This window comes from Melospiza georgiana, unplaced genomic scaffold (assembly GCF_028018845.1).
Source record: "Melospiza georgiana isolate bMelGeo1 unplaced genomic scaffold, bMelGeo1.pri scaffold_51, whole genome shotgun sequence".
Lineage (NCBI taxonomy): Eukaryota > Metazoa > Chordata > Aves > Passeriformes > Passerellidae > Melospiza > Melospiza georgiana.
Window position 1 is genome coordinate 713,555 of NW_026652218.1, and position 25,417 is coordinate 738,971.

At 50.4% G+C, this 25,417-nt stretch overlaps 2 pseudogenes; one reads left to right on the forward strand and one right to left on the reverse strand.

The window, feature by feature from the left end:
- Positions 1-11,606, forward strand: part of LOC131096523 (synaptonemal complex protein 1-like) — a 48,616-nt pseudogene extending 37,010 nt beyond the window's left edge.
- LOC131096532 (zinc finger protein 189-like) overlaps positions 1-25,417 on the reverse strand; it is a 435,229-nt pseudogene that overhangs the window by 101,765 nt on the left and 308,047 nt on the right.

Genomic DNA, 25,417 nt, shown 5'->3' on the forward strand with positions numbered 1-25,417 from the left:
GGGGAATTTTACTGAGGAAAAGCTTCCAAGCTCTTCAGAGTCCCTTCCACCCGCTTCTCTGGTTAAACCTCTCTTGGTCTGTTCCCTGCCAATTTTGGTTTCCCCTCCCAGGGGAGTGTTCTGTAGAGGATTAACCTGGAGTCTTTACAAATAAATTGGGGAACTTAACTAGAATTACTTATTTACAGTCTTAAACTTTTTACCAACATAGTTTACACAGAACAGTCTTAAAACATTTTAAGCAATATTAGAACTCTGATACCATTTTTTTTTTTTTTCCACACAGTTCAGTCTTTTTGACTCTTCCTTCTGAGAGTCATCTTTAAATCACAATATACTCAGGTGAATTAACTTGTGAAGCAGATGAATCTTGTCCAGCGCCAGGGGGTGAGAGTGATGTGGACTCTGGTCCAATGCCAGAGGGAAAAACTGGGACTCTGGCCCAATGCCAGAAGGACAAAGGGGTGGAGTCCGGTCCAATGCCAGAATGCCAGAGGGAAAAAAAAACTGGTGTTGAATCCTGGTCCAATGCCAGGGGGTGAGAGTGATGTGAGTCGAACCTTTTCCTTTTGGTCTGCACAGTCGAGTTAGTAATGAAGAGTACCTGAAACGGGCTTTCAAACACAGGCATTAGTGGTCTGCAATTTAATGAGTTTATCAAAACTCAGTTTCTCTGTTTAAGGTTATTGGTTAATTTCTCTTTTTCCATAGCTTGCATGTTTCTCTCATCAACTTCTACATACTCTGTATTTTGCAAGGAGTTGTATTTCTCAGCTAACTTAACTCCCAAAGTATTTTTGTTCCCCTATTTTTCTGTGTATTTAATTCACTGGTTTTTCTGTTCTATTTTTCAAGATCTTATCTATTTATCTCTTGCTTCTGTTTCTCACTTTCACTTACAGCTTAAATACTTCTTTCAACCCCTTACACTTGAATTTTTTTTCTTTTTATTTTCTTACGCCATTCTTCTACACAATACACTTCCCTCTAAGGAGATGTGGTAAAACTTATAGTGCACAATCTACATTACCTCTATTCTAATTTGTCTATATTCATTCTCACACATTCCTTCACACCCTCAAGACACAAACTGGATCATTATTGCTAGAAAATCACTGTGGCTCCCCTCACCTTGGGGTTGGCCCACAGGTCTCAGCATCTCTGGGCCTCCTGGAAGGGCCCTGGCTCTGGTTGCCTCTGGTGCACATTCACCTGTGAGGCTGTCTGCGTGTCACTCATGCTCTTACAGCTACGATTCCCTCACACATCTGTGGAGCACTAGTCTGGTTTGCAGGTCACAGATACACATTTCAGCCACAGCCCCCACCTGCCCAGGGAACAGTATCTTGGTTTGCAGGTCACACACACACACACTTCCACTGCCCCCTTCCCACCTGCCCGGGAAGTTGAGGCTGACTTTGCTTGTGACTCACTCTCACACACACAACAAGACAACAATAAGGTACCTTTTACTTCCACATCACTTATTACAAGTTAAGTATTACTGGCCAGTTTTGGTGCTATTGGATAACCTTTCTACCTAGCTGTTTTTTCTAACTTCAGATGTTTTTCACTATACTATACTATACTATACTATACTATACTATACTATACTATACTATACTATACTTTTTAGCACTTTGTTGAGACAGGACTTATCTGCTCCTGTATCTATTCTAATTCTTCATTTAAGGGTTCCACTTCAAAGTTTACCAAGGGCTCTTCTAGATGTTACATCAGGTCCCCTATAGTGTAAAGCCCCTGACCCTCTAATCGTCACCTTTAAGGATCTTCCCTAAATTATCTTGTTCCCTGGCTATTGCCTCATCGAGACTGAGTTTTCTACAAAACCTCCTGACGTGTCCTGCCTTTCCACAGTAAGAGCAATGTCGCTCTCTCAAAGGGACTTGAGGTCTCTCCATCCCTCTTGTACCTGACAGTACTGACTTATCCTTGCCTCCTCCTGGTGGTGGACCCTCCCACCCTGCACTTTCTCTAGCTACAGCAACCATGATCTTAGCCTTGGCCTTTGCTTTATCTTCCTCCCTCCTTAAATACACCTTCAGTGCCTCTCTTAATAACTCATTAATGTCCTTCTCTTGCCAATCTTCCATCTTTTCCAGTTTTCTCCTTATATCAGGCCAAGATTTGGTAACAAATTGGACTTTTAGTAGCATTTGACCTTCCGGGGTGTCTGGGTCTATTCTGGAGTACAACTGAAAGTTCCGCCTTAGGCGATTAAGCCAGGCAGCAGGAGCTTCATCTTTCTCCTGTGCACCCTCAAATGCCAATTGGGTATTAGTTCCTTTGGGAACTGGCTCTTTGATCCCCCGTATTATCAAAGACCTATATTCCCTCATGGCCTTCCTCCCCTCATCCTGGTTAGGGTTACAGCTGGGATCCGTTAGTGGCAATTTCTGTTCACCTGATGGCACCTGGGGTCCTGGACTGTTATCTTTCTCCCAAATTTTTATGCCAGCCATCCTTATCATCTGGACCTCTTCTGGGGAAAATAATATACTCAGGATGGAATTCATCTCCCCCCAAGTGTAGATATTTGGACCTAGAAATTGATCCACTTGGTTGGCTATGCCCACTGGGTCCTCAACCAAATGCCCCAACTCTTTCTTGAATCCTCTCACCTCAGAAGCAGTTAGGGGAGCATTCACAAAGCCAACACCTCCCGCTACTCCTCCCATAGGAACCTCTCTGAGGGGAAAGAGTCTCTCTGCCTTGGAGGTCTTGGATCTGGTGCTACAGTATGGCCCATCTTCAGATGCCAAACTACTTTGAGGGACATCTGGGTTACCCTGAACGTTCTGCTTATCAGCAGGTGTATTTGCTGATAGCTGTCTATCGGGCGAGGAGGCATTTGTGTCCCAGGTAAAAGGAGGTAAAGGGACAGCAATAGGAGGGGGAGAGGGACCTGAGTAGATATTAAGCGAAGCTGGAGAAGGGATGGAGAATGCAGCAGGTGGAGTAGGCACTTGTGGTGATGCAGAAGGAACTGGAGGAGATACTGGGTTCATCATAGCAGAAGCTGAAGAGGTAGAAGGAGGAGTTTGAGCAGGTGGTAATGAGATGGCAGCCGGGGGAGAAACCGGACCTGCCATTTGAGGTGCTTGAAGAAGAGGATTATAAGGTGGAGGGGCAGAAGGAGGCAAATAATCCAGGGGGTCCCATCTTTTACTAGTTCTATCATCCCCTCCTTCATTCCCCTCTTTCTTCCTCTGTACCTTACAAATTCGCACCCCTTCATCCCCAACAGCACTCTTTAACCAGCAAGCCACATACAATAATTGCTCAGGATCAGTATCCCCTTGAGCTGTCAGATAATTATTTAATTGTTGGCACATCCACTTATCCTTTGTCCCACACCAAGGCCATCCTCCTTGCACCTCTAATTCTGGCCACGCTTCCATACAATAATGGATCATTTTCACTTTATCTAATCCCTTCGTGGCCTCTATAGAATCCCATTTTACTAACAGTTCTCCTAAGGGACTGCTAGGAGGTATATCCCTCAGTCTCTTGCCAGTCTTTTTACTACTACAACATCCCATTTTTCAAGTCTCAATAAAAAAATCCCGAAGGTGCCTCTACTGACCGGGAATTTAAAAAAAAAAACCTTCCTTGAGAAGCTCTAGCCTCCTCCACTGAACTTCAAATTTACTGCCTGATGCTCAGGACTTTATACTGAAACAACTGCCCAATCTCTTGATTGCCCAACTTCCCAACGTCAGGTCTTACATCTATCGGGACTTAAACACACGAAGCCACGGCCAAGAATCCGGGTCGTGCCTGACACCCTCAGTCAGGAAAAACAACTGCCTGATTTTTAGTTTGCCTAACCTGCCAATTTTTGGGCTTCACCGTATCAGGACTTAAAAGCAAACCGCAGCCTCCTTTGCTGGGGTTTGTGCCTGACTCCTTTGTCAGGACTTACTTTGCCTGCAGGGCTTGTGAACCACCCGAATCCTTCTCAGGACTGACAAATCTTACTCGAATCCTTCTCGAGACTTACAAAAGTGCCTGACCTCCCTTTGTCAGGACTTTGGGGTGCGTGCCACTCATACACAGTAATTCACTCCGCACGCCCGGAGTGGGGGGTCCCTTTATTCCCCCTTGGGAGACGACTTCACTCACACTAATTCCACGTGCTTCCCCCTGTTCCTGGCCGCTTTTCTCGCGAAAAGACAGAACCGCAGTACTGAGGGGTCCACTCTCGCTTCGAAGGTCCGGCTGCCGGCCCTCGTCTCACTCAAACACACATGCGCACATCTCCCGCTCCCGCCACCGAGTTTCTCACCAGTCCGGTGCTCCGGTGCTCCTCTGCGTCACTGTCCTGAGCCGGTCCCTCTGGTCCTGGTAGCCAGCTGTCCTCTGAAGATCCAAGATGGCCAGTCCTGAGTCCTCTTGCTGCGTGGCTATCCCGGACGTTTCCCCAGCTGAAATAAACAGGGCCAGGAGACTCCTTCTCCTGTGTAATGCCTTTATTAAAAAGTGATCAGCTCAGGATTGGGCGGCTCGACGGGTCTGCAGCGTCCGTCGTCTCCCAGGGCGACTCAGAGGAGGAGGATATGCACAGCTTTGTCCACTAGGGGCAGAGCTGGGGATCAGATCCTCTTGGGAGCCTTCAGGGCTTGATCCCATAAGATGTTGCCGTCAGATGTTGCCCCTCCCACTCAGTCGGCCTGGTCTCACCGCCGGGGTCACCTCCCATGGTCAGGGCGAGAGGGTCCGAAGGTGTTCCGCGTCTCTGCAGGCTCAGCACTCGGTTCCTCACGTCCAGACATCACTCCAGTCTCTCAACTCTTAGGTGGCTCGTTGTTTTGGGGGTTTCTCCATGAGTTTGGAGATGAGGGGGGGGGGGGGGGGTCCCACAAAGCATTCTGGTCTTGCAAGTCACTTTGCATAACCCCCCCCACCTTCTCAGGTGTCTTCCCTATTCTGAGAAAGGTAAAACTTAGCTTCGGGCAAGGTCCCCACCCAGGAGAAGGGCCATTACCTTGCCCCAGCCAGGGCTTTTACTAATACAAAAACAACCATTAACGACAACGACCCGTGATTACAATAACAAAACACACAGAACTTGGGCAGGGCCAGTGGTCTGGCTGCCTTTTTGAAACTTTTTCTCATAAAAAATATTAACCGAGTTTTTGTTCATAACAGTCCCCCTCTTTTTCTTTGATCGAGCTTAAACTCTAAGCTCGCATCAACTCCCGATTTTTGTTTTGAATCTACTATAAATCTCTTGTGCACTTTGGTAATCACGGTTACTTAACCTTGTTACTTTCCTTGGTTTCTTCAGGTTTGTCTTCACGGCAAACACTATTTTACTGAAACAGATAAACAAGCATAGTAAAAATAGCAATCCTCCAAGTACACACACAGTGAGAAAAACTACCTTTTCCCACACATCCTTTTTGAAAATCTCTAGGTTCTCCCACCCACTGGGATCAAGTGTAGGAGTTTGATCTTCATTATTTACACATGCTAACCTTTTTATTTCATTTGAAATGTTCCTAATAATTGAATTCTTAATTTTTAATACTGCCTGGAGCGGGATAACTTTGTTTAACATAGATATTGGGATCCGAATTTGGCTTTTACAATTTTGGATTTTCTCAATTTCTATTTCACTGTGCCTGTTCTGTTTAATTTCTCCCAAATCATTATATATAGGAACTCCCAAACTTGATCCAGTTTCTTTGGGCAACAAGAAAATTGGTTTTATCACTCTAGCGGGGCAGCTGCCAGACAAGATCAAATCTAGGGGTTTAAGGCTCCCCTGAAATGTGTTCCTAAAGGGGTTTATCTCTTTTCCAGTACACTCATATAAATACTTGTTACAAACAATTTTTCTTACCATTTTCACCATTTCTTTGCTATTTACTAGATCTGCTGAGCTTGTTTCAGCATCATCCCATTCAAAGCACAACCAGGCTTCCCCTATAGGGCACTCTCCTAGGAGTGGCTGCCTAAAAGTGGCAGTATTGTATGCTATCCAATACACTCTCTTATTTTTTTGATAAAAGAACAATTGGGAGAGGTTAACACAATCAGGGTTAGAACTGGTGTGGACTCTCGACAAGGAGCTCACTTCCTCCTCACAGAGGGGTTGGTAGCATTCATTGCACGGCTCAGCTGGTCTCCCCTGAGCACCACCAGCAATCAGAGCCATCAGTACTACCCTTCCCAAGAGTCCGGTATGGGTCATCTTGCACAGCCTGCCCACCCGGCCTTGCCTCTTGGGGAATTTTACTGAGGAAAAGCTTCCAAGCTCTTCAGAGTCCCTTCCACCCGCTTCTCTGGTTAAACCTCTCTTGGTCTGTTCCCTGCCAATTTTGGTTTCCCCTCCCAGGGGAGTGTTCTGTAGAGGATTAACCTGGAGTCTTTACAAATAAATTGGGGAACTTAACTAGAATTACTTATTTACAGTCTTAAACTTTTTACCAACATAGTTTACACAGAACAGTCTTAAAACATTTTAAGCAATATTAGAACTCTGATACCATTTTTTTTTTTTTTCCACACAGTTCAGTCTTTTTGACTCTTCCTTCTGAGAGTCATCTTTAAATCACAATATACTCAGGTGAATTAACTTGTGAAGCAGATGAATCTTGTCCAGCGCCAGGGGGTGAGAGTGATGTGGACTCTGGTCCAATGCCAGAGGGAAAAACTGGGACTCTGGCCCAATGCCAGAAGGACAAAGGGGTGGAGTCCGGTCCAATGCCAGAATGCCAGAGGGAAAAAAAAACTGGTGTTGAATCCTGGTCCAATGCCAGGGGGTGAGAGTGATGTGAGTCGAACCTTTTCCTTTTGGTCTGCACAGTCGAGTTAGTAATGAAGAGTACCTGAAACGGGCTTTCAAACACAGGCATTAGTGGTCTGCAATTTAATGAGTTTATCAAAACTCAGTTTCTCTGTTTAAGGTTATTGGTTAATTTCTCTTTTTCCATAGCTTGCATGTTTCTCTCATCAACTTCTACATACTCTGTATTTTGCAAGGAGTTGTATTTCTCAGCTAACTTAACTCCCAAAGTATTTTTGTTCCCCTATTTTTCTGTGTATTTAATTCACTGGTTTTTCTGTTCTATTTTTCAAGATCTTATCTATTTATCTCTTGCTTCTGTTTCTCACTTTCACTTACAGCTTAAATACTTCTTTCAACCCCTTACACTTGAATTTTTTTTCTTTTTATTTTCTTACGCCATTCTTCTACACAATACACTTCCCTCTAAGGAGATGTGGTAAAACTTATAGTGCACAATCTACATTACCTCTATTCTAATTTGTCTATATTCATTCTCACACATTCCTTCACACCCTCAAGACACAAACTGGATCATTATTGCTAGAAAATCACTGTGGCTCCCCTCACCTTGGGGTTGGCCCACAGGTCTCAGCATCTCTGGGCCTCCTGGAAGGGCCCTGGCTCTGGTTGCCTCTGGTGCACATTCACCTGTGAGGCTGTCTGCGTGTCACTCATGCTCTTACAGCTACGATTCCCTCACACATCTGTGGAGCACTAGTCTGGTTTGCAGGTCACAGATACACATTTCAGCCACAGCCCCCACCTGCCCAGGGAACAGTATCTTGGTTTGCAGGTCACACACACACACACTTCCACTGCCCCCTTCCCACCTGCCCGGGAAGTTGAGGCTGACTTTGCTTGTGACTCACTCTCACACACACAACAAGACAACAATAAGGTACCTTTTACTTCCACATCACTTATTACAAGTTAAGTATTACTGGCCAGTTTTTGTGCTATTGGATAACCTTTCTACCTAGCTGTTTTTTCTAACTTCAGATGTTTTTCACTATACTATACTATACTATACTATACTATACTATACTATACTTTTTAGCACTTTGTTGAGACAGGACTTATCTGCTCCTGTATCTATTCTAATTCTTCATTTAAGGGTTCCACTTCAAAGTTTACCAAGGGCTCTTCTAGATGTTACATCAGGTCCCCTATAGTGTAAAGCCCCTGACCCTCTAATCGTCACCTTTAAGGATCTTCCCTAAATTATCTTGTTCCCTGGCTATTGCCTCATCGAGACTGAGTTTTCTACAAAACCTCCTGACGTGTCCTGCCTTTCCACAGTAAGAGCAATGTCGCTCTCTCAAAGGGACTTGAGGTCTCTCCATCCCTCTTGTACCTGACAGTACTGACTTATCCTTGCCTCCTCCTGGTGGTGGACCCTCCCACCCTGCACTTTCTCTAGCTACAGCAACCATGATCTTAGCCTTGGCCTTTGCTTTATCTTCCTCCCTCCTTAAATACACCTTCAGTGCCTCTCTTAATAACTCATTAATGTCCTTCTCTTGCCAATCTTCCATCTTTTCCAGTTTTCTCCTTATATCAGGCCAAGATTTGGTAACAAATTGGACTTTTAGTAGCATTTGACCTTCCGGGGTGTCTGGGTCTATTCTGGAGTACAACTGAAAGTTCCGCCTTAGGCGATTAAGCCAGGCAGCAGGAGCTTCATCTTTCTCCTGTGCACCCTCAAATGCCAATTGGGTATTAGTTCCTTTGGGAACTGGCTCTTTGATCCCCCGTATTATCAAAGACCTATATTCCCTCATGGCCTTCCTCCCCTCATCCTGGTTAGGGTTACAGCTGGGATCCGTTAGTGGCAATTTCTGTTCACCTGATGGCACCTGGGGTCCTGGACTGTTATCTTTCTCCCAAATTTTTATGCCAGCCATCCTTATCATCTGGACCTCTTCTGGGGAAAATAATATACTCAGGATGGAATTCATCTCCCCCCAAGTGTAGATATTTGGACCTAGAAATTGATCCACTTGGTTGGCTATGCCCACTGGGTCCTCAACCAAATGCCCCAACTCTTTCTTGAATCCTCTCACCTCAGAAGCAGTTAGGGGAGCATTCACAAAGCCAACACCTCCCGCTACTCCTCCCATAGGAACCTCTCTGAGGGGAAAGAGTCTCTCTGCCTTGGAGGTCTTGGATCTGGTGCTACAGTATGGCCCATCTTCAGATGCCAAACTACTTTGAGGGACATCTGGGTTACCCTGAACGTTCTGCTTATCAGCAGGTGTATTTGCTGATAGCTGTCTATCGGGCGAGGAGGCATTTGTGTCCCAGGTAAAAGGAGGTAAAGGGACAGCAATAGGAGGGGGAGAGGGACCTGAGTAGATATTAAGCGAAGCTGGAGAAGGGATGGAGAATGCAGCAGGTGGAGTAGGCACTTGTGGTGATGCAGAAGGAACTGGAGGAGATACTGGGTTCATCATAGCAGAAGCTGAAGAGGTAGAAGGAGGAGTTTGAGCAGGTGGTAATGAGATGGCAGCCGGGGGAGAAACCGGACCTGCCATTTGAGGTGCTTGAAGAAGAGGATTATAAGGTGGAGGGGCAGAAGGAGGCAAATAATCCAGGGGGTCCCATCTTTTACTAGTTCTATCATCCCCTCCTTCATTCCCCTCTTTCTTCCTCTGTACCTTACAAATTCGCACCCCTTCATCCCCAACAGCACTCTTTAACCAGCAAGCCACATACAATAATTGCTCAGGATCAGTATCCCCTTGAGCTGTCAGATAATTATTTAATTGTTGGCACATCCACTTATCCTTTGTCCCACACCAAGGCCATCCTCCTTGCACCTCTAATTCTGGCCACGCTTCCATACAATAATGGATCATTTTCACTTTATCTAATCCCTTCGTGGCCTCTATAGAATCCCATTTTACTAACAGTTCTCCTAAGGGACTGCTAGGAGGTATATCCCTCAGTCTCTTGCCAGTCTTTTTACTACTACAACATCCCATTTTTCAAGTCTCAATAAAAAAATCCCGAAGGTGCCTCTACTGACCGGGAATTTAAAAAAAAAACCTTCCTTGAGAAGCTCTAGCCTCCTCCACTGAACTTCAAATTTACTGCCTGATGCTCAGGACTTTATACTGAAACAACTGCCCAATCTCTTGATTGCCCAACTTCCCAACGTCAGGTCTTACATCTATCGGGACTTAAACACACGAAGCCACGGCCAAGAATCCGGGTCGTGCCTGACACCCTCAGTCAGGAAAAACAACTGCCTGATTTTTAGTTTGCCTAACCTGCCAATTTTTGGGCTTCACCGTATCAGGACTTAAAAGCAAACCGCAGCCTCCTTTGCTGGGGTTTGTGCCTGACTCCTTTGTCAGGACTTACTTTGCCTGCAGGGCTTGTGAACCACCCGAATCCTTCTCAGGACTGACAAATCTTACTCGAATCCTTCTCGAGACTTACAAAAGTGCCTGACCTCCCTTTGTCAGGACTTTGGGGTGCGTGCCACTCATACACAGTAATTCACTCCGCACGCCCGGAGTGGGGGGTCCCTTTATTCCCCCTTGGGAGACGACTTCACTCACACTAATTCCACGTGCTTCCCCCTGTTCCTGGCCGCTTTTCTCGCGAAAAGACAGAACCGCAGTACTGAGGGGTCCACTCTCGCTTCGAAGGTCCGGCTGCCGGCCCTCGTCTCACTCAAACACACATGCGCACATCTCCCGCTCCCGCCACCGAGTTTCTCACCAGTCCGGTGCTCCGGTGCTCCTCTGCGTCACTGTCCTGAGCCGGTCCCTCTGGTCCTGGTAGCCAGCTGTCCTCTGAAGATCCAAGATGGCCAGTCCTGAGTCCTCTTGCTGCGTGGCTATCCCGGACGTTTCCCCAGCTGAAATAAACAGGGCCAGGAGACTCCTTCTCCTGTGTAATGCCTTTATTAAAAAGTGATCAGCTCAGGATTGGGCGGCTCGACGGGTCTGCAGCGTCCGTCGTCTCCCAGGGCGACTCAGAGGAGGAGGATATGCGCAGCTTTGTCCACCAGGGGCAGAGCTGGGGATCAGATCCTCTTGGGAGCCTTCAGGGCTTGATCCCATAAGATGTTGCCGTCAGATGTTGCCCCTCCCACTCAGTCGGCCTGGTCTCACCGCCGGGGTCACCTCCCATGGTCAGGGCGAGAGGGTCCGAAGGTGTTCCGTGTCTCTGCAGGCTCAGCACTCGGTTCCTCACGTCCAGACATCACTCCAGTCTCTCAACTCTTAGGTGGCTCGTTGTTTTGGGGGTTTCTCCATGAGTTTGGAGATGGGGGGGGGGGGGGTCCCACAAAGCATTCTGGTCTTGCGAGTCACTTTGCATAACCCCCCCCACCTTCTCAGGTGTCTTCCCTATTCTGAGAAAGGTAAAACTTAGCTTCGGGCAAGGTCCCCACCCAGGAGAAGGGCCATTACCTTGCCCCAGCCAGGGCTTTTACTAATACAAAAACAACCATTAACGACAACGACCCGTGATTACAATAACAAAACACACAGAACTTGGGCAGGGCCAGTGGTCTGGCTGCCTTTTTGAAACTTTTTCTCATAAAAAATATTAACCGAGTTTTTGTTCATAACATTTGGGATAATTTGTGGGATTTTGTGGGATTTTATAGGATTCTGTGTAATTTTCCCCTCAGAAAGTGTCCCCGGCCGGGCTCCCCACACGCTCGGCCCACCCCGCCCGCTTCTCCCCCGATGACAAATTCTCGCGGCACCGCCTGGCCCTGAAACGGAGATTCGGGGTCCTGCCCACCCAGCGGGGCCGGGCCCTGCTCTGAGGGACCCCAAAAACCCCCCAAAAAACCCCAAAATCCCCTCAAAAACCCCCGGTGGAGGAGACGGAGCTCAGTCAAACCCGCTGAGCTGAACTCGATGGGAGGGAGGGGTTAAACAGGGGGAAATTGTGAATATTAAAGGATTTTGGAGCTCGGAGGTGTCTGAGTGTTGGTGGTCAAAGAAATTTGGTGTTTTTTCCTCATTTTGGGGGGTTTTTGGGGTGTGGGAGGGAATTAACAGCGATCTGTGGGGCGCGGGGGGTGATGGGAGTTGGAGGCCTGTGTATAATGGGGCTCAACGGGGCGTGGAGGATGATGGGAGTTGTAGGCGTGGATATAATAGAGATCTATGGCGTACGGGTTGATGGGAGATGTAAACGCCGGTATAACGGGACTCTGTGGGGCGCGGGGGATCATGGGATTTGTTTGCGCGGGTATAATAGAGCTCTATAGGGCTCAGGGGATGATGGGAGTTGTATGCACGGATACAATAGGGATCTATGGGGCGCGGAGAATGATGGGAGATGTAGGCGCTGCTTTATTAGAGCCCCGGTGCATCACAGGAGATGAAGGCTTTGTTTTAATCAGGTCGCGGGGCATCATGGGGGATAGAGGCCCTGCTTTAATGGTGCTTAATGGAGCCACGGGGCACGATGGGAGCTGTAGTCCCAGAACTGCCTGTGACGAGCGCTCGAGGATCCGGGAGGGGACCTGAGAGGACCCTGTGGCCTCGGGGCGCCCTTGGAGGGCACCTGGGGGGGCTCTGAGGGGTCTCCGTGGGGCGCGGGACGTAAACGGGAGTGGCAGGGCCGGAACTCGGCCATGAGGGGGCTCTGTGGCTGCGGGGGATGACGGGAGATGTAGGCCCAAAAGCGGTGCTCGAAGGCCTCTGCGTGCCCTGGGGCATTTGGGGGTCCCAGGAGGCGTTTGGGGGTCCCGGGTGAGCTCTGGGGGGCAGCCGAGGGTCCCGCAGGGTCTGGGGGCGCCAATGGGGCACGGGAAGGCTATAACGGGCGCTGTGGGGAGCACGGGGCATGACGGGAGCTGTAGGCCCGGCTCCATTAGGCGTCTATAGGGTTGCGGTGCATGACGGGAGTTGAAGGCTAAAAGTTTCTAAAATGGCACCGCCTCCAGGCCCCGCCCCAGGGTCGTATTCCCGGGCGCTGATTGGTCTCAGCAAGTGACGGGCGGGAGCGTCAGCCAATGGGAGGCGGCGGAGGCGGGAACAGCCCCTTTAACCCTCCAGTGCCTCTCAGTCCATCCCAGTATCGCTCCCAGTACATCCCAGTTTGCCCCAGTGCCTCCCAGTATCTCCCAGCCCATCCCACTACAGACCAGTCCATCCCAGTATCACACCCAGTCCATCCCAGTCCCTCCCAGTTCATCCCAGTATCACTTCCAGTATGTCCGAGTTTGCCCCAGTCCGCTCCCAGTATGTCCCAGTCCCTCCCAGTCCATCCCAGTATGCCCCAGTTTGTCCCAGTCCCTCTCCGGCCCCTCCTCAGCTCTGCCCCCGCCCCTTCTATGACCACGCCCCTTCTTCCCTTGGCCTCGCCCCCTCCCTTGGCCCCGCCTCCTCCCAGTTCCCCCCCCCATTTCCAGTTCCAGTGGCTGCTCTGGGAAGGTGCGTGGGGCCCCAGTTCATCCCAGTTCATCCCAGTAACTCCCAGTAACTCCCCAGTAACTCCCAGTAACCCCACAGTAACTTCCCAGTCCATCCCAGTAACTCCCAGTTCATCCCAGTAACCCCTAGTACTCCCCAGTCCATTCCAGTAACTCCCCAGTTCATCCCAGTACATTCCCAGTAACTCCCAGTCCCTCCCAGTTTGTCCCAGTTCCCCTCCTCTCCCCCCCCAGTTTGTCCCAATCCCTTCCCAGTTCCCTCCCAGTATCCCCCAGTTTGTCCCAGTCTGTCCCATTCCCTCCTCCCAGTATCCCTCAATTCCGTCCCAGTTTATCCCAGTCCCTCCCAGTTTATCCCAGTCCCTCCCAGTTCCCTCAAAGCTCACGGAATGGAGCGAGAGCGGCTGCGGGCACTGGTGATACTGGGAGGAACTGGTTTATACTGGGAGGCACTGGGATGGACTGGGAGGGAACTGGGAAGGACTGGGAGGGACTGGGAGATACTGGTTTATACTGGGAGGGAACTGGGAGGGACTGGGGGAGACGGGGGAACTGGGAAGGGACTGGGATTGAACAGGGATGGACTGGGATGGAACTGGGTTATACTGGGAGGGACTGGGATGAACTGGGAGGAACTGGGATGGACTGGGATAAACTGGGAGGGACTGGTTTATACTGGGAGCGACTGGGATTGACTGGGAGGGAACTGGGATTGAACTGGGAGGAACTGGGATGGACTGGGAGGGACTGGGGGGTACTGGTTTATACTGGGAGGGCACTGGGAGGGAATTGGGGGGTTTCTGGGAGGAACTGGGACAAACTGGTCTGAACTGGGATGGTTTTGGAGTTACTGGGAAAAACTGGGATTAACTGGGAGGGACTGGTTTATACTGGGAGGGATTGGGACAAACTGGGGATAGTGGTTTATACTGGGAGGGAGGGTCCGTACTGGTCCATACTGGTCCATAGTGGTCCGTACTGGTCCATACTGGTCTATACTGGTCCGTACTGGTCCGTACTGGTTTATACTGGTCCATTCTGGTCCATATTGGTCCATACTGGTCCGTAATGGTTTATACTGGTCCGTACTGGTCCATATTGGTCCATACTGGTCCGTAATGGTTTATACTGGTCCGTACTGGTCCATACTGGTCTCTGACCCCTCCCATCCCCCCCAGGTGCCTCCAGTCCGTTCCAGTACGGTGAGTGACAAACTGGGAGGGCCCCAAAATGTCCCCAAATGGCCCCAAAATGTCCCCAAATGGCCCCAAATGTCCTTAAATGGCCCCAGAATGTCCCCAAAATGTCCCCAAATGGCCCCAAATGTCCCCAAATGGCCCCAAAATGTCCCCAAATGGCCCCAAAATGTCCCCAAATGGCCCCAAATGTCCTCAAATGGCCCCAGAATGTCCCCAAATGTCCCCAACAAAGGCAATGAATAAAAATGGATGAAAAAATGGGATTTTGGTCACGGGGGGAGGGGACACGGGGACAGTGGTGACACCGGGAGGGGACATCGGGGCCATCACGGCCTTGGGGACATCGGGGCATTGGTGGCCTTGGGGACACTGAGGCGATGGTGGCACCTGAAGAGGACACGAGAGCAGTGGTGACAGTGAAGTGACAATGGTGGCCTTGGGGACATCAGGGTGACAGTGACCTTGGGGACATTGGGATAATGGTGGCACCAGGAGGGGACATTGGGTCAGTGGTGGCCTTGGGGACATCAGGGCCATGGTAGCACCAGGAGGGGACACAAGGCCTTGGGGACATTGAGTGATGGTGGCCCTGGGGACATCGGGGCAATGGTGGCCTTGGGGACACTGAGGCGATGGTGGCACCAGAAGAGGACACGAGGGCAGAGGTGACACTGAGGTGACAATGGTGGCCCTGGGGACATCAGGGTGACAGTGGCACCAGAAGGTGACACAAGGCCTTGGGGACATTGAGTGATGGTGGCCTTGGGGACACTGAGGCCATGGTGGCACCAGAGAGTGACACAAAGCCAAGGGTGACATCGGGGTGACAGCGACTGTGGGGACATTAAGATGATGGTGGCCTTGGGGACATCAGGGCAGTGGTGGCCTTGGGGACACTGAGGTCATGGTGGCACCGGAAGAGGACACGAGAGCAGCGGTGACACTGAGGTGACAATGGTGGCCTTGGGGACATCAGGACATTGGTGGCACCAGAGAGTGACACAAAGCCAAGGGTGACATCGGGGTGACAGCGACTGTGGGGACATCGGGTCAGTGATGGTGGCCTTGGGGACATCAGGACGATGGTGGCACCAGGAGGGGACATTGAGTAAATGGTGGCCTTGGGGACATTGTGGCCATGGTGGCACCAGGAGGGGACATCAAGGTGACAGTGGCTCTGGGGACACTGAGTCACTGGTGACCTTGGGGACATTGAGTGAGGGTGGCCTTGGGGACACCGGGTGAGGGTGGCCTTGGGGACATCGGGTCACTGGTGGCCTTGGGAACATCGGGTCCCCGGTGGCCGTGGGGACAGGGGGTGAGGGTGGCCCCAGGTCCGGCTGTGTCCGCTCCCCGATGTCCCCGCGTCCCTCGGGTGACCGAGCCCAGGGGACGTCCCCCGGTCCCTGCAGCTGCACGAGGCTGCGGTGGCGGCAGCAACATCCCCACGGTGTCCCCAGAATGTCCCCATCTCCACAACAACATGGTGGCCAGCATCCCCACGTCCCTCCAGATGCCACCACCACGTGTCTCCTGATTCCCCTGATGTCCCCATCTCCACAAGATCATGGTGGCCACCGTCCCCACATCCTTCCAGCCATCACCACGTGTCCCCTGATGTCCCCATCTCCAAAACATCATGGTGGCCACCGTCCCCACGTCCCTCCAGATGCCACCACGTGTCTCCTGATGTCCCCATGTCCATGATGTTGTGGTGGCCACCATCCCCACGTCCCTCCTGATGCCACCACCATGTGTTCCCAGCTGTCCCCATCTCCACAAGATCATGGTGGCCACCGTCCCCACGTCCCTCCAGATGCCACCACGTGTCCCCTGGTGTCCCCATCTCCATGGTGATGTGGTGGCCACCATCCCCATGTCCCTCTAGATACCACCACCAAGTGTCCCCTGATGTCCCCATCTCCATGGTGATGTGGTGGCCACCATGCTCATGTCTCTCCAGATGTCCCCAGGTGTCTCCTGATGTCCCCATCTCCACAAGATCATGGTGGCCACCATCCCCACGTCCCACCAGCCACCACCATGTGTCCCCTCGTGTCCCCATCTCCCCAAGATCATGGTGGCCACCATCCCCACGTCCTTCCAGATGCCACCATGTGTTCCCAGGTGTCCCCTGATGTCCCCATCTCCACAACACCGTGGTGGCCACCATCCCTATGTCCCTCCAGATGTCCCCAGGTGTCTCTTAATGTCCCCATCTCCACAACATCATGGTGGCCACCACCCCCACGTCCCTCCAGATGCCACCACCACAGGTCCCCTAGGTGCCGATGTCCTCGGTGATGTGGGTGTAGATCTGCGTGGCACCCCTGAAGCTGGTGGTGGCCATGGAGCTCTCACAGCGCATCACCTGGGCGTGAGGTGGGACCACGAGATGGTGGTGGGACCATGGAATGGATGATGGGTCATGGGGTGGTGATGGGACCATGGGGTGGGTGATGGGACCATAGCATGGGTGATGGGTCATGGGATGGGTGGTGGGACCATGGGATGGATGATGGGTCATGGGATGGGTGGTGGGACCATGGGGTGCTGGTGGGTCATGGGGTGGTGATGGGACCATGGGGTGGTGATGGGACCATGGGATGGGTGGTGGGACCATGGGATGGTTAAGTTGGGTTGGGTTGGGTTGGAGCCCTCCCAGCGCATCACCTGGACATGGGTCAGGACATCAGTGGTGGGACCATGGGATGGGTGGTGGGACCGTGGGTTGGGTTGGGTTGGGTTGGGTTGGTTGGGTTGAGTTAGGTTGAGTTGGGTTGGGTTGGTTGGGTTGGGTTGGGTTGGGGTGGGTTGGGGTGGGTTTTGGGGTCAGTGGTGGGACCATGGGATCAGTGGCGGGGTCATGGGATCTGTGGTGAGACCAGGGAATGGGTGGTGGGACCATGAGATGGGTGGTGGAACCATGGGATGGTGATGGGACCATGAGATGGTTGAGTTGGGTTGAGTTGGGCTAGATGGGTTGGGTTGGGTTGGGTTGGAGTGCCCCCAGCGTATCTCCTGGACATGATGAGATCAGTGGTGGGACCATGGGATGGGTGGTGGGACCATGGGGTGGTGATGCAACCATGGGTTGGGTTGGGTTGGGTTAGATGGGTTGGGTTGGTTGGGTTGGGTTGGGTTGAGTTGGGTTGGTTGGGTTGGGTGGGTTTTGGGCTCAGTGGTGGGACCATGGGGTGATGGTGGGACCATGGGGTCAGCAGTGGGACCATGGGGTGGTGGTGGGGCCATGGGGTCAGCAGTGGGCCCATGAGATGGGTGGTGGGACCATGGGATGGGTGGTGGGACCATGGGGTCAGCAGTGGGACCATGAGATGGGTGGTGGGACCATGGGGTGTTTGGGTTGGGTGGGGTTGGAGCCCTCCCAGCACCATCACCTACCTGCACATGGGGTCAGGGGGTCAGAGGTGGCTCACGTGACCCCAGTTGGCCCCCGTGGCCATGTGGTGACCATCATGACCATGGTGGCCGAGCATGACCATGGTGACCCCCCTTGACCACATGATCTTGATGGAACTGCATAACCCCACGACCTCCATGTACCCCCATGACTCCATGACCCTGATGGAGCTCCATAACCACACGGCCTTGATGGAACTCCATGACCCCATGACCCTGATGGAACCCCATAACCTCATGATCCTGCTGACCCACCATGACCTTGATGGACCCTCATGACCCTGCTGGACCCCCATGACCTTGATGGACCTCCATAACCCCATAACCCTGATGGACCCCCATGATCCCATAACCATGATTGAACCACATGACCCTGATAGACCTTCATAACCACATGACCCTGATGGAACCCCCTGGACCCATGACCCTGATAGACCCCCATAACCCCATGATCCCATAATCATGATGGACCTCCACAACCCCATGGCCTTGATGGAACCCCATAACCCCATAACCATGATGGACCCCCATAAGCCCATGATCCCATAACCCTGATGGAACCCCATAACCCATAACCATGATGGACCTCCATAACCCCATAACCTTGATGGACCTCCATAACCACAACACCCTGAGGGACCTCCATAACCACATGGCCTTGATGGAACCCCATAACCACATGACTCCATGACCTTGTTTGGCCCCCATAACCACATGACCCCATAACCCTGATAGAACCCTGTTGGGAAATTTAGGAGACTAGAGACAGGAAAAGTACAAAGCCGTGGCTAATTCCAAGTCCTGCACCTGTGAGATAGCGTGTCCTTGGGCCTAGCTGTAGTAGGATAACAAATAGTGAAAGAGACATGAGAAAAGAGAGATGTAACCCCTAAGGAATGAGGAAGAGTTAATGGTATAGTTTAACCAATAGATTGCTTGGCTTGCAGAATATTCATGAGCTTATTATTTGCTGTATAAGTGTTTGATGCTTTCTTCAATAAACTGGACCTGTGATGAACCAGCTGGTGGCCTGGTCTCCTTCCTATGACAGAACCCCATAACCCCATAACCTTGATGGACCCCCATAACCACATCACCCCGATGGACCCCCATAACCACATGGCCTTGATGGAACCCCATAACCCCATGACCTTGATGGACCCCGAGGACCTTGATGGACCCCGAGGACCTTGATGGACCCCCATGACCCTGATTGACCCCCATAACCACATAACCTTGATGGACCCCCATAACCCCATGACCCTGATGGAACTCCATAACCCCATGATCCTGCTGACCCACCATGACCTTGATGGACCCTCATGACCCTGATGGACCCCCATAACCCCACAGACTTGATGGACCTCCATAACCCCATCACCATGATGGACCCCCATAACCACATGGCCCTGATGGAACCCCATAACGCCATGACCCTGGTTACTCCCATGATCTTGATGGACCCCCATAACCACATGACCCCATAACCCTGATGGACCCCCATAACCACATGTCCCTGTGCGGGATGTCCCTGTGCGGGATGTCCCTGTGCAGGATGTCCATGTGCGGGATGTCCCTGTGCGGGATGTCCATGTGCGGGATGTCCCTGTGCGGGATGTCCACGTGCGGGATGTCCACGTGTGGGATGTCCCCGTGCAGGACGTCCCTGTGCGGGATGTCCGCATGCGGCGCAAAGCCACCGGCGCCCCACAGGAACACCCGGGGCAGCTGGGCCACCACCAGGAGCAGTGCGTCACCCGCCAGGACTGGGTGGCAGGACACCGGGGACAAGCCTGGGGGAGAGGGGACACGAGTGAGGAGACCTTGGAGATCTCGGGGACCTTGGAGATGTTGGAGATGTTGGGGTGATGGGGATCTTGGGGACCTTGGGGAGCTTGGGGACACTGGGGACCTTGGAGATGTTGGAGATGTTGGAGACCTTGGGAATCTTGAGGACGTTGGGGACTTTGGGAATATGGAGGTTGTTGGGCACATTGGAGATGTTGGGGACATTGGAGATGTTGGGGTGATGGGACATTGGAGACATTGGAAAACACTTGGGACATTGGAGATGTTGGGGCAATGGGGACCTTGGGGACCTTGGGGACATCAGAGATGTTGGAGACCTTTGGGACCTTGGGGATATTGGGGGCACTGGGGACATCAGGTGCACTGGGGTGATGGGGCCTTGGGGACCTTGGGGACATTGGAGAACGTTGGGGACACTGGAGATGTTGGGGTGATGGGACCTTGGGGATACTGAGGACATTGGAGACCTTGGGGACATTGGAGATGTTGGGGTGATGGCATCTTGGGGACATTGGAGATGTTGGGGACCTTGAGGACCTTGGGAGTATGGAGGACACTGGGGACATTGGGGATGTTGGAGCAATGGGGACCTTGAGGACCCTGGGGACATTGGGATGATGGGGACCTTGGGCACACTGGAGATGTTTGGGACCTTGGAGACCTTGGGGACCTTGTGAACATGGAGGGTGTTGGGGCCGTTGGGGACGTTGGGGACCTTGGAGATGTTGGGGTGATGGGACACTGGGGACATTGAAAACCTTGGGGACCTTGGAGATGTTTGGACATTGGAGATGTTGGGGTGATGGCACATTGGGGACCTTGGGGATCTTGGGGACATTGGGGACATCTGAGGAGACCTCGGGGCCATCATTCTCCCCGAGGCCACTTTGGTGTCCCTCAGCCCATCCTGGTGTCCCCAAGGCCGTTCCTGGGCTGGCATTGTCACCCTTGGTGTCCTCGGGCTCCGTCTTGATGTCCCTCACCCATTTTCCACCATTTTTAACCCAATTTTCACCATTTTAACCATTTCCCACCCCATTTTTCACCATTTCCCCCCAATGTTTTCACCATTTTAAACAATTTTTCACCATTTTAACCCATTTTCGTCATTTTTAACCCATTTTTCACCATTTTAACCCATTTTCACCATTTTAACCCATTTTCACCATTTTTAATGCATTTTTCACAATTTTCACCATTTTTAAACCAATTTTCACCATTTTCCACCCATTTTCACCATTTTTAACCCATTTTCACCATTTCCCCCAATTTTCACCATTTCCACCCAAATTTCACCATTTTTAACCAATTTTTCACAATTTTCACAATTTTTCACCATTTTAACCCATTTTCACCGTTTCCCACCCCAGTTTTCACCATTTTAACCCATTTTCACCATTTTTCACCATTTTAACCCAATTTTCACCATTTTAACCCATTTTCGTCATTTTTAACCCATATTCACCATTTTAACCCATTTTAACCCATTTTCACCATTTTCTGCCCATTTTTCACCATTTTCAACCCATTTTCACCATTTTAACCAAATTTTCACCATTTGAACCCGTTTTTCACCATTTCCCCCCAATATTTTCACCACTTTCCACCCAATTTTCCCCATTTTTTCACTCTTTTTCCATTTTCACCATTTTTTCCTATTTTTCCCTCTTTCCCCCTCCCTTTTTCCCCCATTTTTTCCCCTATTTTTTTCTCATTTCCCCCTATTTTTCCCATTTCCCCAATTTTTCCATTTCCCCCCGATTTTCCCTGGTTTCCCACATTTTTCCCTGTTTCCCCCAGTTCCCCCATTTTTCTGCAGTTCTTTCCATTTCTTCACCATTTTTCCAATTTCCCTCCATTTTCCCCATTTTCCCCTGTTTTTTTCCTATTTTTCCCACATTTTTCCTGTTTTTTCCTCCCATTTTCCCCGTTTTTTCCTATTTTTTCCCCACTTTTCCCTGTTTTTTCCTATTTTTTTTCCCATTTTCCCCACATTTTTCCTACTTTTCCCCATTTCCACCCCATTTTCCCCACATTTTTCCTGTTTTTTTTCTCCCATTTTCCCCACATTTTTTCCTATTTTTTCCCCATTTTCCCTGGTTTTTTCCTATTTTTTTCCCCGCTTTCCCCCCATTTTACCCTGGCTTTTTTTCCTATTTCTTCCCCATTTTCCCCCACATTTTTCCCCATTTCCCCCCGTTTTTTTCCTATTTTTTCCCCACTTTTCCCTGGTTTTTTTCCTATTTTTCCCCATTTCCTCCCCATTTTTCCCCAGTTTTTTCCTTTTTTCCCCATTTTTCCCTGTTTTTTTCCTATTTTTTCCCACATATTTCCCACATTTTTTCCTCACATTTTACCCCCATTTTCCCTGGTTTTTTCCTGGTTTTTTCCTATTTTTCCCCATTTTTCCTTTGTTTTACCCCATTTTTTTCCTTTTTTCCCCCCATGTTTTTACCAAATTTTTCCCCCAATTTTTAAATTTTCTTCATTTTCCCAATTCCCCCATTTTTCCCCCAATTTCTCTCCCCACTGACCACTCTCTGAGCCAGAACCTCCCCCTCATTTTCCCTTTGTTTTTCCCATTATTTCCCCATTTTCCCCAATTTTTTCCATTTTTTTGCCATTTTTCCCCATTTCCCCCAATTTTTAATTTTTTTTCCATTTTTCCCAATTTCCCCATTTTCACCCCAATTTCTCTCATCATTGACCACGCTCTGAGCCAGAACCTCCCCCTCATTTTCCCTTTGTTTTCCCCAATTTTTTCCATTTTTTTCCCGATTTTCCCCCCTTTTTTCCATTTTTTTCAATTCTTTCCCCATTTTTCCCAATTTCCCTGCAGCTCCGGGGACACAAAATGGGGACTAACATTGGAAAATTTGGTTAAAAATGGGAGGAAAAGTGGGAAATTTGGTCCAAAATGGGAAAATTTGGTTTAAAATGGGAAAATTTGGTTAAAAATGGGAAAATTTGGAGAAATTTGGGCAAATTTGGGATTTTTGAGAGACTGTAATGGCCACAGCTCTGGGGACACAAAATGGGGAAACAACCCAGAAAATTTGGAGTTTTTCACATCAAAATTTGGTTAAAAATGGAATAATTTGGGGAAATTTGGGGAAAATTTGGGATTCTGGAGGGGCTGGAATGGCCGCAGCTCTGGGGACACAAAATGGGGGAAAAATCAGAAAATTTGGGGACACTCCCAGCCCCTCCCAGTCCCGTTTTCCCCTCTAAAATCCCCATTTTTAACCCTAAAATCCCCATTTTTAACCCTAAAATCCTTGGATTTTTCCCCCCAGTCCCTCCCAGTACAAACCAGTATAACCCAGTCCTATTTTCCCCTGTAAAATCCCCATTTTTAACCCGAAAATCCCCAAACTTTTACCTAAAACCACCAAATTTTCATTCCCCAGTCCCTCCCAGTCCCTCCCAGTATAACCCAGTCCCATTTCCCCCCTATAAAATCCCCATTATTAACCCTTTAATCTCCATTATTAACACTTAAATCCCCGGATTTTTTCCCTTCAGTCCCTCCCAGTCCCTCCCAGTCCATCCCAGTTCAAACCAGTTTGTCCCAGTTTGTCCCAGTTTGTCCCAGTCCCTCCCAGTTTGTCTCAGTTTGTCCCAGTTTGTCCCAGTCCCTCCCAGTCCCCGCGCCTGCGCACTGGAGCCGCGGGGGGCGGGGCCTCGCCAGGGCCACGCCCAACTGGGGGAGGGGCACCAAATGGGGGCGAAATGGCGCTGAAATGCCACCGAATGGCACCAAATGGCACCAGAGTCGCACCGAATGGCACCAGGGGGCGCCACGTGGCACCAGGTGGCACCATAGTGGCAAAAAGTGGCATTGAAGTGGCACCGATTGGCATCAAATCAGCAAAAAGTGGCACCAAAGTGGCACCAGGTGGCACCAAATGGCACCGAAATGGCACCAGGGGGCGCCAGGTGGCACCAAAGTGGCCAAAAGTGGCACTAAAGGGACATCAAGTGGCACCAGGTGGCACCAAAGTGGCATTAGAGCGGCACTGAGTGGCATCAAATGGCACCAAAGTGGCATCAAATGGCACCAAAATGGCACCAAAGTGGCACCAAATGGCACCAGGGGGTGCCGGGTGGCACCAAAGTGGCAAAAAGTGGCATTAAAGTGGCACCGATTGGCATCAAATCAGCAAAAAGTGGCACCAAAGTGGCGCCAGGTGGCACCAAATGGCACCAAAGTGGCATCGAGTGGCACCAAAGTGACAAAACGTGGCATTAAAGTGGCACCAAAGTGGCACCAAAGTGGCACCAGCGGCATCAAAGGGACATCAGATGGCACCCAGGTGGCACCAGGTGGCACTGAATGGCACAGAGTGGCACTAAAGGGACATCAGGTGGCACCAAGTGGCACCAGGTGGCACCAAAGTGACAAAAATGGCACCAAGTGGCACCAGGGGGCACCAAAGTGGCAAAAATTTGAATTGAAGTGGCACCGATTGGCATCAAATCAGCAAAAAGTGGCACCAAATGTCACCAAAGTGTCACCCAGGGGGTGCCAGGTGGCTGGCGCCCAAGTGGCACTAAGTGGCACCAAGTGGCATAAAAGTGACAAAAAGTGGCACCAGGTGGCACCAAGTGGCACCAGAGTGGCACCAAAGTGGCATCAAAGGGACACCAAATGGCACCCAGGTGGCACCAGGTGGCACTAAAGGGCACTAGAGTGGCACTGAGTGGCACCAAAGTGGCAAAAATGGCACCAGAGTGGCACTAAAGGGACATCAAGTGGCACCAGGTGGCACCAAGTGGCACCAAGGTAGCATTAAGTGGCACCAAATTGGCACCAAAGTGACACCAGGTGGCTCTGAGTGGCATTAGAGTGGCACCAGGTGGCACCAAATGGCACCAGAGTGGCACTGAGTGGCATCAAATTGTCACAAATGGCGCCAAAGTGGCACAAAACTGACAAGAAATGGCATTGAATGGCACCAAAGTGACACCAGGTGGCGCTGAGTGGCACTAAAGGGACAAAAATGGCACCAGGTGGCATCAGAGTGGCACCAACCCCCCGCCAATTTCCCCTAATGTCCCCCCAATGTCCCCAAAGTGTCCCCAAATGTCCCAAAATGGCCGCCAAATTTTAGGGACAAATTTGGGGACAGTTTGGGGGCATTTTCAGGATATTTGGGGACATTTTGGGGACAATTTTGGAGTTGAATTTTTGGCAGATTTGGGGACAATTTTGAGGACAATTCTTGCTTATTTGGGGGAAAATTTGGGGACAGTTTGGGGTCAATTTTCAGAATATTTGGGGACATTTGGGGACAATTTTCGGACATTTTGGGGTCAATTCTGGGGAAAAATTTGGGGCATTTTGGGGCCAATTCTGGGACTGTTGGGGTCAATTCGGGGCATTTTTGGGGCAAATTTGGGACATTTGGGGACATTTTTGGGGCACTTGGGGACATTTGGGGTCAATTTTGGGGTAAAATTTAGGGGCAAATTGGGACATTTTAGGGACAATTCTGGGGGAAAATTGGGGCAAACTTGGGGTAAAATTTGGGGACAAATTGGGGAAATTTTGGGGACAATTTGGGGACAATTATGGGGAAAATTTGGGGTCAACTTTGGGGGCATTTTGTGACATTTGGGGACAATTCAGGGTCAATTTGAGGCAATTTTGGGACAAATTTGGGTCAATTTCGGGGACAGTTTTGGGGATTTGGGGGCATTTGGGGACAATTGAGGACATTTGAGGGGCAATTTTGGGATATTTTGGGGTCCATTGGGGAC